The 17,631-nt window shown below is 35.4% G+C and overlaps 1 long non-coding RNA gene across 1 annotated transcript; it reads right to left on the bottom strand.

The window, feature by feature from the left end:
* Window positions 1–100: 100 nt before the first annotated feature.
* On the bottom strand, window positions 101–1,642 carry LOC110940308. Its single transcript, XR_002592989.2, has 3 exons — window positions 1,525–1,642; window positions 889–945; window positions 101–388 (listed from the first exon to the last, which is right to left on the bottom strand). It is a non-coding gene; the product is annotated as an uncharacterized LOC110940308 (long non-coding RNA).
* Between the last annotated feature and the right edge of the window lie 15,989 nt (window positions 1,643–17,631).

Genomic DNA, 17,631 nt, shown 5'->3' with positions numbered 1-17,631 from the left:
CACCTAAAACTGTAACGCCCACTTTTTCACATTCGAAAATAATAATAATGACATATTAATTTTTAACAAAAATTGGGCATGACCCGTTCGTACTATAAACAATTCCCTGTTTTTAACAATCATCATTCAAACTAATTCTACGACACGTTTCAAAAGACATAAAGGTTGTAACCATACAAAATTTCATCACAAGTGTTTTGACCGAACTACCAAAATAGGAATTGAAAATCCTAACTTACTTACGAAACATCGTAGACATAAGTTTAACATTTATATTATGAAAGAGTTTTGACCCATTTACAAAAGGCGACCTTAACCGGAAGTGCATAAAAGGCGATGTAGTGGGGTGTGTTCGATCCGAGCTCGCATCATCATGAGTGGGATTTACCTATCATTCAAAACACCAATACATTTATTAGTTCGATTAGCCAAACAAAATTCAAGACTTTCATTTTCTTGTCATTATTCGACCCATTTATAAAATTCATCATCTTGTCAACATCCTTATTGTAAATCATTCTTTTCAATTCTAGCATAAATTTCTTTATGCTCTTTTACATTTCTTTCGGAAACATTCAACTTATAAACTTATCAACCCCTACATAATGGATCGATACCTACGCCATATCTTTAACACTCTTTCGTCAATTCGGCCCGTTATCAACAAGTCATTACATAAACCATTCCAACATTACACTTTCCAACATTTTGATCCGCTTGAAGCGAATCATTACATGACCATTGACATTGCATCTCTATTCATCTTTCGATACTTTACTTATCACAATTTTTAACATGAACCACCATACACTTTACACTGAGGCTTTAATTCTAAAATTACCATTTGTAAATTTACATAAAAGGTAAATGAAGTTCATATGAACTTACAGCGATCTTGCGTTTCTGGAGTTTTAGAATGACTCGTGCCTTCTTCCTTATTCGTGCCTATATATTACAACTTCACACTTTTAGCTTTTCACGAATTTCATTATATGGACATTCGTTATTGTACATTATGGCGTTAACTAACCACATTCATTTTTTTGCCATAATCACATTACATCATTTTAACAAGTGTTCATGAAAATCACAACTAAACCAATTTAGACATTTCATTGAACACCTTGTATGCGTATCGTAAATTCAGCATAATGTACAAGTGTCTTAAGCACATTTTTCCATACTTTTATCAATTGTTTAACATAAACATCCCTAATTCCATCTTTTGTCATCCTAACTATGAACACATGGTTTTAATCATCAATTAGTTATCAATATTTCATCAACACATTGCTTCAATCATCAATATCATAATAATTAGCATATAGGGTTTCACAAATTTCTAATCATCCTATAACATACAAATGGGTTTTTACTTCAAATCATCATTACATACAATTTCAAGCATGATTTCGACTCCCATATGCTGATACATCTAGTATTCATATTCAATTTCATATAAAAGCACTGATTACACATATCACACTTCATCAACTAACATTAAAAACATGAAATTCGACTTACATGATACTTATAACACTTAAGGGATCATGATTCCTAACTCATGCATTGAAAATCTGGCCTTTTACTCCTTCAATTTTGTAGAGATTTGAAGAACTAGGGTTTCCCTTAGCTCTCTCCCTCTTGTTCGATCGTACAGCCCAGGAGAAACACTGATTCTTTTTTTTTATCCAATTTCATCACATAATTACATTATTAGTCCCTTGTCTTTTTGAATGTTTTCAAAATAGCCATTTCCCATACTAACTTGGTTACTTCCATTTACATAAGGGGTTTCTATTTTATTATTTCTTATAAAACTTTCGATATGGCAAAAATCTATGTTTATCATCCCTTATCGTTAAAACATCACGATAAAATTATTATTCTAAGTCATACGAAATTTTGGGGCGTTACAACGAACATAATATTATTTTATAACATACGAAATTTGATGTGTTACAAGTCTACCCCCTTAAAGAAGGTTTCGTCCCCGAAACCTGAATACATACATTTTGACGAGTTTATCTATAACCCTTCGTGATTACATACCTCGAACTTCGATAACATGCTTTCATTCGATCATCCCTCGTGATGAATCGATCATTACTACTCTAGACTTCTCTATTGCATCTGGTAATTCAATCTTGTATGAATCAAAACGATCCTATTACATTATTTCATGATTATCATTCAATTGTTCTAGCTGATTTCTTAAAACTTATCTGTCAGGTTATTCATTCCCGCATACCTCTAACATTTACTTAGGGGAAATAATTATCATAATATTCATACTTGTTCATTCCTATTCATTCATATTAATTCACAAATCAAACATCATTCAATAGTTTCTAACTACTTAGTTTCTACATACTCCCCATTCTTCCAAGGCCAATATCAAGCAAAATTTCTTTCATGTCATTTGCTTGATAGTTCTTTTCATACTTTTCTTGCAATACTTTCGTATAATCTTTACCCGTGACCAATATTTCTTCCACTGATGATCTATCATAACTGCATGGTTAACCACAACTTAATGTATACATTTATACAAATCGTGTACATACTATCCTGCTCTAACCTCTTTACCGTCTATCCCTGGGTGAGAAGGGCCAACACAAGTCTTTAGTCACGCTATCAATATGATCGTGTAATCAATACTTACATATGAGCAACTCATATTACACTCTAGGTGTCATACTCAGCTATACTTGTCATCACATTCCATAGCCGTCATACATACGTCATTCATTCTAGCAATTGTAATACCAAGGCAATTACCCAACATTGTACCTCAAAGGGTTAATTCTTATCAACCTAGGTTCCACTACATACGAGATTATAAACTTATTACGTATGCCACTCCATTTCGCGTATGAGTTACATAAAACTTGGCACAACCGTTCATTCGACAATTGAGATTACACTCTACCACGTAGGGCTATTTTATAATACGACTCAAGAATCATGCGTATTGAAACTTTAACTCTCGAACATTTCTTTAGAGGTTTATCTTCTAATAATTCCTCACCTACGATAGGGAACTTGATAGAGGGTAAGATTTATTCAAATATCCATTCAAATATTCATCATATTTTACATTCCACTCAACCCCTCTTTATGTAACATTCCTCCTCTAATAGTTACACATTCTTATATTTTCATTCTAGTTTCCTTCGACGTTAACCTTTCACATTTTCCATACAGTTCTTTCTAATTTTTTTCTAAATTTGGCATACTAAGTGTGTAACCCGCTTTCTTAACAGTCCCTCGCTTTTCTTTCCTTTCTATTACCCATTTTCCGATATGCGGGTCGACTCTTACCATCTTTCCATCATGACATTTCAAGATATCTAATAACCATACTTTACAATAAACAAGAATTTAGAGCCGCCATTACTTCCTGTATTGATATGAAGATTATAATTTATTTACTAGCATTATGAGTCATTTACTTCTGCCTTCCATGTTACTAACCATACTTGTTCCTTCACTATGCCGTTAGAAACAATAATGCTCACCATGAGCCTACTACTTGATTTCTCTATTATTAATATCATCATTCTTTCTAGTCACCCCCTCTTGTGACGTAAAAACTTTGGCCACTAAAGTATGTGTGTGTGTATATATACATATACATATACTTGTCTCAACATTTAGTAACTCTATTACTATCGGTTACTTGTTAATCCATTCCTACAATATGATGGACTAATTCGCACATTTGTACTTCCTTATTGGTTTTAGACATACTTGTTTTCATTTACCATTTCTTACAAAAATCTCTATCCTCGTCAGTGCTTAAATCATCCATCTAGGTCTTAGGCCATTATTCATTTTTTTCCTCATAAGTCGATCGTCACATGCTTAATACACAACGTGTTCGGAGCATACTTCTTTCATCATAATCTTATTACCTCAACATCTTCCTACGTATATATATATATAATTACTTACACCATTATATCTTACCACATTTGTCATATGTTTTACTCTTACTCGTATATCCCGTTGAGGTCTACGACGATTAACTATCAACATATCCCTACTCACATTCCCACAACCAGCGGCAACATATCTCACATACGTTCACATACGCATCATTTATATATATATATATATATATGTGTGTGTGTGTGTATGTTCTTTTTGTCCTACATTATGCTTGACCAACCAGGCTATTTGTGCCACTTACTTATTATGTTTATACTTATCTTTAGTTAGGTGGAGGAAAAACCTTTACTTTTGTTTGACAAGATTTTCATCCTTAGGATCATACTATACTCGAAATTGAATCATCCGTTCATTTTCAATATTTTCTAAGCTTAATCGTAATTATCATTCTTACCTTTCATTACATTCTAGGACCATAACATCCTCTTCCGTAATCATTGTTTTTATTCCTTCCTACCATGTCATTTATTATCGTTTATATTTCCTTCATCCGTCAACTACCTTAAGCATTTTCTACATTCATTACTTCATATACTCTCCATGCCATCTTAAGTTTCATTGATGCATTCATAATCATATTTCAATAACTTTCATTCCACTTGTACATCATCATCAACATTGGTCACGATAGGCCACATCATTCATGCCTTTCGTTCATAGGGGGAATAGAATCCCTCATCCTTCTTACTTACTTTCTCGCATCATCCGTTACTCGGAACATATTTTGTTAATAATTTTCTTCGTTTTCATTAGCCATCTACTATATCATTCGAGATCATTATTAAAATTGATTCTTTGGTCACATTCATTTCATCCTAACATTTTAATTTTTTTTTATACTTTCCTTTCTTTCATGCTAGGTGTTAACGGTCCTTTATGGCCACACCACATATCTCTCATTATAGGGTTGATAAACCCAACTAGAACTTCATTCACAACTTTTCAATCATATACGTTCTTACTTTGAAACATTTCAACATGACCCGGTTGACATTTAGAGGATCCTAATTATCATAGGTTGCATTTTCGGAAACTTAACGAAACTATTGGTTTTGCCTTAAGAAATATTCTACAACATAGTTTAGGAAATATGTTAATATGCCTAACATATTTCAATGACTTTCATTCTTTTACTTATTACACATTCGTTAATTTTATATACTTTTCACTTCGTTATATGTTACTTCATGCCATCATGCTTACGTCTTATTGACCTTTGTCCTTTTAATTATGGTTATCATGCTTTTATTTCATAATTTCGGGTGTTAATAGCCACTTAGTGACCATACCGCATTCCTTTCATCATCCTCGGTGTTAACGGCTACTTCGTGCCCACACCGCATACCATTCATCATTCTCGGTGTTAATGGTCATTTCGTGACCACACCGCATACCATTCATCATTCCCGGTGTTAACGGTCACTTCGTGACCACACCGTATGCCATTCATCATAAGGCATCATCTTTACCGTCATTATTGGTAATATCATTATCATCATCATTTACACTCACTGTGCTCGCCATCTACTATTACATATTTTATTAGATACTGTATCATTTATTTCTTTATCATTCATGCATTATTTGCTTTCAATAATTCATTTTCGTAGGTCATAAAACCATACTATCCTTCATTATGAACATTCTAGACATGTTAATCGAAACATACATTCATTCTTACACTTATTTCCTATTCATTCGTCCTTTAACTAATAGCCTTCATGTTAGTCAACTTATATTCATGGTTTTATTAACATTTAGGGGCTTTTCTAAGTTTAACGAAGGTCCGAAACTGAATTGGGGGCCACGGAATAGCAAACAAAACAAATCAGCAAAAGTGAACCGGGAAGGGGCGTCGCCGACGGCACTGGGCCGCGTCGCCGACGCACCCCAGAATGTTGCGTCGCTAGACTTTGTGCGTAGACAGGAAGTTAGGCCGTCGGGACTCCCAGGTGCGTCACCGACGCCATAGGGGGCCGTCGCCGACGGGTCTTCTGACCTGCAAACGCTGATTTCTCTTATTTTTACCTACATACTTCATTCCTAAGCCCCGGTATGCCCCGAAAAGGTTCCGTGACGTTCCGAAACCTCTCGTAACATCCCGTAATGTTACAACCCAAGTTATTCTATTGAGTTAACTATAAACCCCTTCCCATTTCTAACCATAAGCATAATCAAAATTTACAATTTACTTACTTGCATAGCGCTTCAGAATGAACACACCTTCATATGAGCTTTCGGTTTGAGTTCAAGCATTTTAACTCTAATACTTGAATCCCTCAAACCTCGGCTCTGATACCAACTTGTAACGCCCACTTTTTCACATTCGAAAATAATAATAATGACATATTAATTTTTAACAAAAATTGGGCATGACCCGTTCGTACTATAAACAATTCCCTGTTTTTAACAATCATCATTCAAACTAATTCTACGACACGTTTCAAAAGACATAAAGGTTGTAACCATACAAAATTTCATCACAAGTGTTTTGACCGAACTACCAAAATAGGAATTGAAAATCCTAACTTACTTACGAAACATCGCAGACATAAGTTTAACATTTATATTATGAAAGAGTTTTAACCCATTTACAAAAGGCGACTTTAACCGGAAGTGCATAAAAGGCGATGTAGTGGGGTGTGTTCGATCCGAGCTCGCATCATCATGAGTGGGATTTACCTATCATTCAAAACACCAATACATTTATTAGTTCGATTAGCCAAACAAAATTCAAGACTTTCATTTTCTTGTCATTATTCGACCCATTTATAAAATTCATCATCTTGTCAACATCCTTATTGTAAATCATTCTTTTCAATTCTAGCATAAATTTCTTTATGCTCTTTTACATTTCTTTCGGAAACATTCAACTTATAAACTTATCAACCCCTACATAATGGATCGATACCTACGCCATATCTTTAACACTCTTTCGTCAATTCGGCCCGTTATCAACAAGTCATTACATAAACCATTCCAACATTACACTTTCCAACATTTTGATCCGCTTGAAGCGAATCATTACATGACCATTGACATTGCATCTCTATTCATCTTTCGATACTTTACTTATCACAATTTTTAACATGAACCACCATACACTTTACACTGAGGCTTTAATTCTAAAATTACCATTTGTAAATTTACATAAAAGGTAAATGAAGTTCATATGAACTTACAGCGATCTTGCGTTTCTGGAGTTTTAGAATGACTCGTGCCTTCTTCCTTATTCGTGCCTATATATTACAACTTCACACTTTTAGCTTTTCACGAATTTCATTATATGGACATTCGTTATTGTACATTATGGCGTTAACTAACCACATTCATTTTTTTGCCATAATCACATTACATCATTTTAACAAGTGTTCATGAAAATCACAACTAAACCAATTTAGACATTTCATTGAACACCTTGTATGCGTATCGTAAATTCAGCATAATGTACAAGTGTCTTAAGCACATTTTTCCATACTTTTATCAATTGTTTAACATAAACATCCCTAATTCCATCTTTTGTCATCCTAACTATGAACACATGGTTTTAATCATCAATTAGTTATCAATATTTCATCAACACATTGCTTCAATCATCAATATCATAATAATTAGCATATAGGGTTTCACAAATTTCTAATCATCCTATAACATACAAATGGGTTTTTACTTCAAATCATCATTACATACAATTTCAAGCATGATTTCGACTCCCATATGCTGATACATCTAGTATTCATATTCAATTTCATATAAAAGCACTGATTACACATATCACACTTCATCAACTAACATTAAAAACATGAAATTCGACTTACATGATACTTATAACACTTAAGGGATCATGATTCCTAACTCATGCATTGAAAATCTGGCCTTTTACTCCTTCAATTTTGTAGAGATTTGAAGAACTAGGGTTTCCCTTAGCTCTCTCCCTCTTGTTCGATCGTACAGCCCAGGAGAAACACTGATTCTTTTTTTTTATCCAATTTCATCACATAATTACATTATTAGTCCCTTGTCTTTTTGAATGTTTTCAAAATAGCCATTTCCCATACTAACTTGGTTACTTCCATTTACATAAGGGGTGTCTATTTTATTATTTCTTATAAAACTTTCGATATGGCAAAAATCTATGTTTATCATCCCTTATCGTTAAAACATCACGATAAAATTATTATTCTAAGTCATACGAAATTTTGGGGCGTTACAACGAACATAATATTATTTTATAACATACGAAATTTGATGTGTTACAAAAACTCACAAATAATAGAATGAATATTACTAAAACACCATATTCAAACTCTAATAGTCCATAAAAACTTCAAACACACCATCGTAGAACTATGAATATAAAACACACAATGCTAAACAACATAAAACACAATAATATTTGTCATTCCACAATCAGAGCCTTAACATCTAAAACACAACACAAAACCCACATACATGATGTTTTAGTAATCTTCATCATATTATTTGTGGGTTTTTTGGTGTGTTTTATGGTTGACATTATGGTGTTTTATGACTTTTTACACTTTTTAGGAGATTTGGACTTTCTGGACAACTCCTATCCTATATATAATAAAATGGTTTTTTAACTAAAAGGGTTATTTGGTCATTTAACCAAAGTTAACAGAATAATTTTAACAGTGTTGGAAATTTGGACTCAAATGGTTAAAGAAAATGCTTATGGGACTCAGGTCATTAAACTTTTTGTTTTTGGACTCAACTAGTTAAAACCAATAAAACATAGGGACTCAAAAAGTAATTTACCTTTTTTTTAGTTTCAAGATTTTGGGGTTGTTTGGCAACATCTGAATGGTTAAGTGCTAAACCAGTAAGAGGTATGAACCATTAAGAGCCTATATAATGCTTAACCGTTCAGAGGCAAATGCCTGACCAATTCAGATTAGAGGTATTAACCATTCAGAGGCAAATGTCTGAACCATTCAGACATCTGCTCGTGAAACAAACACTCTGAACCATTAAGTGTTGAACCAGTAAGAGGTCTGAACCATTAAGAGGCTCATTAAGAGGTAAAAAAACAGCCCCTTCGTGCTTTAACCATTTATGGTGTATCTTGTGTTGGCAGTCATAATAATAAGTTTCGTGTTTCATCTTCAGTTCCCAAGGCTTAGGGGTTGTGTTGGCAACTTCTGAATAGTTAAAGTACTAAGCTGGTAAAAGATCTGAACCATTAAGGTAGTGTTTGGTATGCAGGAATGATAAGCGGAATGGAATAGACTATTACGACGTAATGAAAAAAAAATACGTTTGATTGGTCAAGGTAATGAAATCACCCATTACACAGGACATTCCATTCCCTCAAATTCATTCCATCCACAGCCCTTGTTTTTCTTCCATTCCATTTCCTCTCCCACTTTCATCACAAACAACTCCCACCACCTTAACCATTAGCCACCCACCGCTGCCACAACCACCTGCCGACAACTACCAGCGTCGTCGTCGCCGGCACCTGTCGCCGCCACCGCCACCCTCCGCCACTGAACACCGCGCCACCGCTACCACCCATTGCCGCAACCACCCCACTCCGCCACCGAACACCGATACCACCGCCACCACCAACCACCTTGTAGGATCGAGATTCGACCTAAACGAGTCGATCAGAAGAGTTCTAATCCAAACCAAAGGCGGAATTCAGTGATTCGGACTTGGTTACAGCTTGATTCATACTAGGATTCACTTTAACTGTCTTGTATATTGATTTGAAAGCTTTACAGACCACTTGACACTTCGGCAGCACCTCTGCTCCGGAATCAGCAACGTTACAAATGAAATGACCAAGCTCACTATTTATAGGATTCCCACTTCGCACGAACTGGACACTTCCAGTTCGTGCGAACTGGGTCTGCCAGTTCGTGTGAACTGGTCCAACAACTCTAAAATCCTATTTTCTAGGCTACTGAGCTCTGGTTTATCCTATCTAGATACAAGACTCGATACAAGACGAAGTCGACAGACATATGCACCAACAGACTCCCCCTTGGATGTTGACGAAGTCTTCAGTGTCGAGTCTTCAGTACGTCAAGTCTTCAGTCTTGATCAGTCTTCTTGTTCTCTCCAAAGTGTCTAACACTGTAAGCGTCCTTCAATTTTTCTCTTCTTTCATCAGCTTCTGTCTTTAACAAAATTCTAGGATTAGAAACTGGCTCTTACATCTTCAGACTCCCCTTTGCTAACAGACTCCCCCTTAAATTGTTCTGGGATCGCAATCTGACATAGCACTCTTTCTAAGATTGTGACCTGGCTCAAACTCTGCTCAGGCTTAGACACGGGGATCTGCACAAATCTCTACCCAACAATAAATTTCACAGTTGTTAAGATTTAACAAATTTAATCTCTACTAACCACTTGTATGTGAAATATTCAAATTTGGTTTCAAGAAATCATTTAAGCATTTAACAAATTTTGTTCGTTAATTTGAAACCATTTAATCTTTTCAAAATCATTTCTCATTTCAAATAAACTCTCCCAAACCTGTTGTTCATCATGTTTAGCACTCGAAATTTTGAAAATCAGTTTTTCAACATTAGTTGTCGAAAATAAGATAAAATAAAATCTTTTTTAATTTTTCAAAATTTTATGCTAAAAACACAATATTTTTGGATTTTTGTTTTTAATGAAAAGTAGTAAAGAAATATTTACACACAATATTTTTGTGAGTTTGTGTAAGAGGATCATATCAGATTATGAGACATATCACTAACACCGTTAAGCTTTAAACATTTTAAGTTCTAAACGATTCACTTAGATTGTCAGTATACTGGTCCACTTAAATTTTCACACAAAGTTCAATGGTTTTGAGATATGAGATTAGTGTTTTAAGCACTTAAACTTATTCGCGTGTCCCACCTCAGAATATACTCCCGTATCCAGACTTCTATATTCAGTCTTACAGGTGAGTGTACATTAATGATATCTGTAAACGGGTAATGCGAGACCATGAGAGCTCAGGTTAGAACTTCCATTCAAAGAAAGGGATGATGGCTCGTCTTTAGGTGTGTCCCGTTTGGGGATCTTTTCTTCAACAGCACATGATTAGCATTTTTCAATGTTTCATCATTTTTTATGCTGTGGGTGGGCTTTATGATTTAAAGCAGTGCAGAGCATTATACGAGGACTAGGCTATTGCTCCCGCAAAATCAGAAATCCTTGTATAATACCCCAGATATCATCACGCACAAAGACCTAGTATGTCAGAAATAGAACATCTTTCAAACAAGATTTCGGGGGTAACCCATATATTCGGGAGATGTTCCCCACGAGATAAGAAAGTATTTGATATTTAGGTTTATATCTCGAAAACAATCTACTGAATGAGTAAAAACCTACTGACATATCATCAGTGAAACCGTTTATCACATTTGACTTTCCATTTCTTTAGCATGTTGTGATAGTCCACTGATGTACTATCATTTCCTCCTTTTCACAACAAAACTCATTTTGTTTTTTCAATGTTTTTGGCTTTATATGTTTCAATTTTTTATTTTCTTGGGAAAATTTGAAAAAAAAAATGTAGTAAACTGTATAAATAAAATGACAACTATTGTGAATTGCTTCAATTCTCCATCCACTTGGCGTAAACAATCAGAACTCCCCCTGACAACAAACTATTTTCCCATTATGATTTTAAAACACTTAAGTTTGTTTTAATCAAACTGGTTTTTCTGGAAAATTAGTTTTGTTGAAAACACTTGTAAGATCGGGGTTTTCATCACATTGTTTTCTCATTTTTATGATTTTCAGGTGGAATAAAACCTAAACCCTTCTTTTTGAAATTACTGTTATGGTTTGGTTTCTTTTGAAAACCAGGACCAGAACTGTAATCTTTTTTCTTGTTCAATCTTTGTTGAACTCTTGAAGTATACTTTTTAGGTTTTTCACTAAGATTCATATCTTTTATTTTAGAAATATTAATTTCTGTTAATTTGAAAACCTTATTGATCATTTCAGTTTTGACACTTCTTATTGGAAATTCCTCATCAGAAAATAATTTGTCAGAATCATTCAAAGTATATGCTACTTTAAATGTTTCATCATTCAAATTATTTTTTGATAACAGAAAATCTTTATTGTAAACCCTTTTGACCGGTGATTTCGAGCTTTTTTCTGATGAACTCGACTTTTCAGAATTAGACTCAGACTTTGACTCTTCATCTTTATCCAACACCTGATCGACCACTTTCTTAATTATCTCAGACTCATGATCAGTGTCAGACGATGTGAATGTAACGTCAATGTTGTCTGGTAACTCATCAGTTGTTTCAGACTTTAACTTTATATTGACTGCCTTTTTGACTTCATCCGTAATAGACTTTCTGGGAGAATAACCTTCCCAGATCGGAGGCGGACACCTTTTATAATTTGTACTGTGTTTCTTACCAGTGTCCGTATATTCCGACTTCTTATCTTGAAAGGCTTCAAAACCTGCAACCGTTGGATAAATTCTATCAATCAAGTAATCAGAACTTAAATAACTCTGCAACAATCGTCTGATTCTTTCGTTTTCAATCTTTTCATTCTCCAATTCCTGCTTCAACTTTGCACACTCTTCAATATAATAATTGATGGCTTTCTGTTTAGTCATCACCATTGAATTCAACATTGTCAAAGCATCTTCTATTTCTAAGTTTGTCTTTTCTAATTGGTTAACTGTTCTGTTCAGCACATCATAAGATTCTTTCACGTACTTAACATCAAACAACAATTTTTCTTTCATCTTGTCTAGCTCCATATACTTCTTATCTCTCTCTTCACAATGTTTGCATGATTCCAAACATTTCAGACAAGATTTTTCAACCTCTACAATCTTTTCAACTTCGACAACTTTTTCAACTTCGACAATTTTTTCAACTTCGACAATTTTCTCAACTATTTTCTCCACTTCAACAATTTTCTCCACCACCTTCTCAATCACATTCGGTTCTATCTCAACTTCTATCATCACTTCACTCTCATCAATCTGGACCCTCTCAGTCGGTTTCTCTTCAACTTTTGCCTTATCAGCTTCCATCTGAACCTTAGTCTGTTCTTCAGCTACCCTTCTTGCTTCAATTTCCTCTTCATCAATCATTTTTGCTTCCAATTCTCTCTTCAGTCTAGCAGCCCTTTTCTCTTTCAACATCTCGATTTTATCTGCAAAAAAACAAATTAAAACTATAAGAATCCAAGTTTTTTCTAGCTTTATTAATATACTCTTCCTCATCATCAGTATCTTCATCACTTCCTGAAGACTTAAAGATCGGTAATCTTTTTGGATGATTCTTATTAGTTTTGACTGATTCTTCTCCTGAGGTTGAGTCTTCAAAGATTCGAGCAACAAATGTTGTTTTTTCTGAAGTTCTGTTAGGATCATAATTATCCCAATTAAACTTCTCCCAAGAGAATCCTTCTGGAAGCCTTTCATCTTCTTGGTCTATCCAACCATAACAAGCTCTCTTCTTTCCATCTTCAATTTTAATAGTATTTGAGCTTGAGGATTGTTGTTGATATGGTTGTTGAGCAACCTATTGATAAATTGCTTTTCGATGATAGTCGTTGTTTCCAAACGGATCTTGTCTTCCGGTTGCTTCTCCGTTTGTGCACTCTCGTTTAAAATGCCCTTTTTCTCGGCAACGAAAACATGTAACCTTTGATTTGTCAAACCTTAACTGAGATGTAGCAGCATCACGAAGATCATCTCTACCGGTGATTTGTTTGAATTTTTCTGCTCTTCTCAAAACACTAGCTAAACACCACTTGATGTCCATCAACTCAAGTTCCTCAGAATCAATCTGATCATAATCCTCTTTAGTAAGCATCGGATTTTCGATTCTTCCAACAACTAAGCTTTCATACGACTCTAACACAGTAACAAGAGATGTCATGTGTTGCTTAGCAATATATGGAGAGAAATTTTGACCATTTTGAATATTCAATGTAACATTGCATTGCAAATTTGTTGAACTCTGTCGTTGAGAACTTGGTGTTGAGAAATTTGGATCAAAACTTGAATACGACGAAGAATATCCGCCACTCTAAGTTGTAGTGCTAACATTTGTTCCGGAAGTACCATCAGCACTGAAAGCAGTCTGAATCTTCGGACTCGATGCAGTCTCAACACTGCTTCCTCTGTAGTATATACTAACATCTTGTTGCGCACCCGAATTCTTCATGATAGCAGTTTTCTGAACATCCAATTCATGTTCTTCAAGCTTCTGAATGAACTTACACAAATTCATATCTTCATATTTTCGCATATGTTTTAAAATCAATAGATATGTTCCCCATTTATTCTGCGGTAATGCATCGGCTAGCTTATCAACCCATTCATCATCTTCTTTCTTGATGTCTAATCTTTTCATCTCCTGGACAAGATGACAATATCTCTCAATAGTCTTCCTAGTCGTCTCATCTTCAAAAGCTGTAAACATATCAAATGATTTCTTTAGTAATGCACGTTTATTTTTTATCATATCAGCACTTCCCTTAAATTTTTGAATCAATGCCAACCAAATTGATCTAGCAGTTCCCTCATGTTGAAGCAAAACGAAAATATCTTCTTTTATCGCTTGTTGGAGAAGGCTAATCATCATCTTTTCACTGGTGTATCTTAATTTTTCATTCGCTGAAAATTCACTTAATGGTTTTTCATTGTCAAGATTATCTTTCGGTCTAACATATTCTTTCTTTATCGAAACCCATGCATCAAACTTATTTCCTTGCACCCAGTTTTCAAAATGATTTGCCATCCTTTAAAATCCTAAATATACATAAGCTTTGGAGGCTTCTGGGAAGTTCCCGTTTCATTTTCGATTTCAACAGTTTCGGCAATTGTAACTGGAGCAACTGGGGCAGTAGCAAAGGCATTGTAAAACTCGTTATCCATTTTTCAATGTCAAACGTTCACAAACACTAATTGTTAACACCAACTAGAGTTTCAAGCGAACTGTATTCAAACGAATTGGAATCAACTCGTGTGAAGTGGAATATAATAAGACCATGCGAACTGAAGTAATTTCAAGCGAACTGGACGACTTATGGTTCAATCCGTGCGAACTGGTCCTCTTTTCAAACGAGCTGGGTTCAATACATACGAACTGGAAGTCTTTGGTGCGACCTGGGTTCAAACCATGCGAAGTGGACACTTTTTATGCGAACTGAATGAGTTTCACGTGAACTGAAGTGACTTCGTGCGAAGTGGAGATCCTTTCAAGCGAACTGGAAGATGTAAAGTTCAATTCGTGCGAAGTGAGTGTAATTCCACACGACCTGGGCCCTATTCACACGATTTGAACACTTTGTTGCGATCTGGAAGTCCAATTCGTGCGAAGTGGAGGTTTCTTCAAACGAACTGACTAAATTTCACACGAACTGAGGGTTTTTCACGCGATTTCGGACCAAAAATTCATGATTTTATCAAGTTTTAGTTCGAATTAAGTTCTGATTTCTTAAGGATTGTTTAAAACTATGTTTTACATGTTATATGTGAAAATCAAGTCATTTTAACCGTGAAATCTTTCAGATTTGATGAAAACGAGTAGAAGAATTAGTAGAAATCAGATTTTATGGTGAAAAAAAGCTGAAATGGTAAGAACTCTTCCTCCTGAGCTCTGATACCACTTGTAGGATCGAGATTCGACCTAAACGAGTCGATCAGAAGAGTTCTAATCCAAACCAAAGGCGGAATTCAGTGATTCGGACTTGATTACACTTGATTCACACTAGGATTCACTTTAACTGTCTTATATATTGATTTGAAAGCTTTACAGACCACTTGACACTTCGGCAGCACCTCTGCTCCGGAATCAGCAACGTTACAAATGAAATGACCAAGCTCACTATTTATAGGATTCCCACTTCGCATGAACTGGACACTTCCAGTTCGTGCGAACTGGCACTTCGTACGAACTGGGTCTGCCAGTTCGTGTGAACTGGTCCAACAACTCTAAAATCCTATTTTCTAGGCTACCGAGCTTTGGTTTATCCTATCTAGATACAAGACTCGATACAAGACGAAGTCGACAGACATATGCACTAACACACCGAACACAACCGACCACCATCACCACAACCCACTACCGTCGCCACCCTCTGCCACTGAACACTGGCGTCACCACTGGCCACCACCACGAACACCGCCACCGAACTTTGACGCAACCACCGACCAGTACCACCGACAACCTCGGCCATCTACCGCTACCATCCATCGCCGCCACCACCCTCCGCCACAACACCGGCACCATTGCCGACCACTGCCACCCTCCGCCACCAAACACCAGTGTCACTGTTGCCATAACCCACCACCGCCGTTGCCACCCACCGCCACCACTCATAACCACCACCCATCTTTGATTTTATTCGTTCTTCTTTTCCTGCCCACCAAACACTAAAAGGTAATGATTTATTTCATTCCCACATGGTAACCAAACAAGACCGTGTAATGGAGTGATCCATTGCATTCCTTTGTCCATTCCATTACCTTGTCCATTCCATTCTCTCGTCTATTCCATTACCTCATACCAAACAGACCTTGTGTTAAACTAGTAAGAGGTCTGAATCATTAAGATTCAGTATAATGTTTAATCGTTCAGTGACAACAAATGTCTGAGCAATTCAGATTAGCGATCTTAACCATTCAGACTCAGTGTAATGCTTAACCATTCAGAGGCAAATTTCTGAATCATTCAGACATCTGCATGTAAAACAAACACCCTGAACTATTAAGTGCTGAACCAGTAAGAGATCTCAACCACTAAAACCCACATTAAGCGCTAAACAAACAACCCTTAATGTTTTCATTTTATATTTACACTCTACAAATAACAACGAATTCAATGTTGGGTCAGGATTTAGAGAGAACAGTGAAAAGTGTGAGAACGGTGAGAACAATTTTGGTGGTGACATGTGGCATTGATGCTAAATTACACTAAGGGGTAATATTGTCAAAAAACCCACCCACATGAACTGGATATTCAAATAAAACGCCACAAAAACACCCAATTTAGAAAAAACGCCATGAAAATACCCAATTAAAAACGTCATAAAACACTCAGTTCAGAAAAACACCATGAAAATACCTAATCAAAACGCCATAAAAACACCTAGTTCAGAAAAAATGCCATAAAAATACATATTCTAAAACGCCATAAAACACCCAGTTCAGAAAAAACTCCATAAAAACCAGTTAATTTTTTTTTTCGAAAAGTGTATCAATAGTATACTCGTTGGAAAGATAAAAAGACGCTGAGTTTTATGGTGAATTTTTTTTCGAAAAATAATCAAGTATAAAAAAGTTATTGTCGTTTAAATATGATGGGGGAAAATGACATGTGATTAACATGTGCACCTTTGTTTGGATCTTCCTATTTTACCCCTCCTGTTAGTTCCAAAGCCCAATTATTTAATAAAATGTCACCGCATCACTCTCAGCCACAAAACACTAAGATCTTGTGGCTGAGAATCGTTCTCACCGTTTTCACTCTTTAAGACGTTCTCTCCTGATCTGTTACTTCAATGTTTCCATTTTTTTTATTTATACTCTACAAATAACAACGAATTCATGAAAGTGTCGTATGTCAAATTAGTTATAGTTATTATTGATAGTAAAAATCTTATACGAGAGTAAAAATAGATAAACAAATTTTTTTCATCTAGCCCACATATTTCAAG

Source organism: Helianthus annuus, chromosome 1, assembly GCF_002127325.2.
Source record: "Helianthus annuus cultivar XRQ/B chromosome 1, HanXRQr2.0-SUNRISE, whole genome shotgun sequence".
Taxonomy (NCBI): Eukaryota; Viridiplantae; Streptophyta; class Magnoliopsida; order Asterales; family Asteraceae; genus Helianthus; species Helianthus annuus.
This window is presented reverse-complemented; position numbering and strand designations above follow the sequence as displayed.